We start from the raw sequence: 3,064 nt of genomic DNA, 5'->3' as shown, positions 1-3,064 counted from the left end.
TGTCCTCAAGTTGTGGAGGTTCAAGAGTCTCTTCATTAAATAAAATATGTGTAACCTTAGTTAACTTATAAAACTTCCATAAGTTATGAATTATGAAGAGTCACTTTCTTAATTCGTTTAAAGTCTTCCATAACTTGTCCTCAAGTTATGGAACTTAAAGAGTTTTTTTTTTTAATTAAAACTACTTTAAACACATAAGTTATGGAATAGAAAAGTTTTGAAAGTTACAAAACTTGCCCTCAAGTTTTGGAATTTGAAAAGTTTTCTCTTATGAATACTTTAATTCCAAGTTTAGCCCTTAGAATTTTAAAAAGTTAAAATTCAACCCTTATACTTTATAATATTATAAGTTAATAATATATATGTATAAGAGCAAGTCAGTCTTACCGTTAGTAGGCCTCATTTACGAAGCCGGTCTATAAGAGGGGTATAAGGTTACTGCCTATAAAATGACAGTTTAATGGGTGTCCACTCTCACCCACCGCTTCCTTGACCGGTGGAGGGTCGTTAGCCGAACGGGTAAGACAAGGACTATAATTCTCCCTTCATTAAAAGTATTAATGATAAATACTAAGTAACTAAACCTTTTATAAATACCCAATCTTAGTTACTTAGGAAAATGTGAATAAGGTGCTAATCCATGAAATTACACTTTGCACTTTGTTTAAGTCGGTTAGTGGAGCATGTGTGGTTAACCGGCACACTAACTCGTATTTAACAAGGTAGGCAAAGGGTAACTTAATGTTTATCATAGTATCGATGGAGCGTGTGTGGTTAACCGGCACATCGATTGATGGGTAAACACTTAAGGGTACCAAGTAATTTGCATGGTCACTTCACACCTTGTTTTGTGATCCTTGGCATCCCAGTCACAAAACTTGAAGGGCACACTCGAGATTGAAATATGCCATTGAAAGTTCAATGAATCTCAAAGATCTAGGAGTTTCAAAACCAATTAAAACCTAATAAATTATTTCGTTTTTCATGGTGGAAATTGGTGAATCGTCATTCACCTACCTTCAAATATTCTATAACTTGGATTACGACATCCCTCTTCCAAGTTATAAAATAGTTTGTTGGGTCCTAGCCTTAATATTTCATATTGGGTGTTATATTAAGGACTTTAAATCAACTATCTTGAATATCTCCCAAAAGATGTCTAGTTCAGACATCTATGATCTTCCCAAATATCTTGGAACTTCACTTCCTCCACCTCCTCCAATTATTCTCCCTAACCCACAAGTTCAAGGTCACTCAAGCCCTATTGACAAGGCAAGATCTAGGTGTGATCACATCTTGGAGATGAAGTCACATATTGTCAAGCCGGGAGAGTTGAGTGTCAAAGTCTTGAGAAAGTTAGTGGTTCAATCACTTTCTAAGTCACATAGTGAGTTCCTTTGGGACTCCTATGAAATAGACTATGACAAGACCCTTAATGATCTTATCTATTTGCTTGGTGCTGCTAAATCAGAAATGATTTAGTGTACTAGTAAAGCAAATTTGATTAGGAGATCAACTTCCCAAAACTTTATGGACAGGGACAATAGTGACACAGGAAATCCAGAAATGCATTCTCTTCCCAATGGAAAGGGATTGGCCATAGTCAAATTGGTTGACCAAGTGGTAAAGAGAAAAGCTAAGTCTGAGATAGTCCCATGTACTATTACCTAAGGGTCCATATGTTTCTATTGCCAAAGGAAGGGGCTTTGGTTACGAAGCTGCTAAACTTACCTAAGGATAGTAAAGTCAATAAGTTTGACTTTATTTCAGGTAAAGTCCATTGTCTAACTCTATTAAGTTCCTACTTGGAGATTCTTATTACATGATGTGGCTGGGTCACATGTTGATGTTTTAAGAATCAAAGAAAAGTAAAGAAACTTAAAGGAAGTATATGCTGATTCTGATCGCGAAGATGGATTTCAATCGCATGGTTCGGTGATCAGAATTTTGAGCAGGTGCTTAAGAGTTATGATAGATTGCTTAGGAATAAATGACAACAAGTTTTCATATACATTTGCATTGTAAGGATTAGTTTTTCCACAAAGTTTTAAAATGAAAGAAAAGTTTTTAATTTTATTTATTTTAAAATATCCTTACAATGACATTTTGGAAAAAAAGATGTTGCTTATATGATTCCATTGATAGCAATATTGGAAATATGAATTTGATTCTTTCATTTGTGGTAGTGTCTAAAGTTACCAAATAAGGAAAGATTCTCATCACCCAAGTTTCAGTTGGATAGAAACTTGGAATCATGCAAGTTGTATAGTATGATGAATGAGAACTTTCGAGCATTGGAAAATTAAGACTAACTGCTTGTTCACATGGATGTGTGAGTCAAGAGAAGGACTAAGGGATAAAGTACACTTTCTTGTACACTTGTCAAAGTCCACCACAAAAGATGGATAAGACTATTTGTCATGATTTACTAAGGTTTAGTAAATATGATTATACTTACAAGCTTAAGTATAATTTTGAAGCATTGGAAAATTTTCAATGTATAACAGAACGAATAAGAAGAATCAAATTAGGCAGAAGGATAAAAGTTTCTCAAATCTGAAAAGATGGGAGAGTACTTTAGTATCATGTTTTAAGATCATCTTAATGATTTTGAGACCTTATCACAATTCATCCTCTAAGTACATTCTGATAGTTAAGAAGAGGAGTTATGAATTGTTGAAGTGGTTAAATCAAGAAGATGGTTCATACTTCATTCCAAAACAATTCATAGAGTTATACTCTAAGATTGTAACTTGAGTGACATGTCTTAAAGAAGGTTTAAAACACTTGTCAAATGTAAGAGTAAAAGTTTTCTACTCTTGTACATTTGAAATTGTTAAGTTGTGATGTTTTGGATAAAACAAAGACCAAGTAAGGCTAATTGTGTTAAGTGTCTGTCTTGATTAGAATCCACACTATCTCTTGAATATTTGGCAATAAAGTCTTATAGGTCAAGGAGACAGTGGGATTCTAAAAGATCCTGAAAGGGTTTCAAGAAGTAATCAAGAATAAAACCTGTATTTCATCGCTAGCACACAACTAGAGGTTTATAATATATCATGCT

This window comes from Lactuca sativa, chromosome 2 (genome assembly GCF_002870075.4).
Source record: "Lactuca sativa cultivar Salinas chromosome 2, Lsat_Salinas_v11, whole genome shotgun sequence".
Classification (NCBI taxonomy): Eukaryota; Viridiplantae; Streptophyta; class Magnoliopsida; order Asterales; family Asteraceae; genus Lactuca; species Lactuca sativa.
This window is presented reverse-complemented; position numbering follows the sequence as displayed.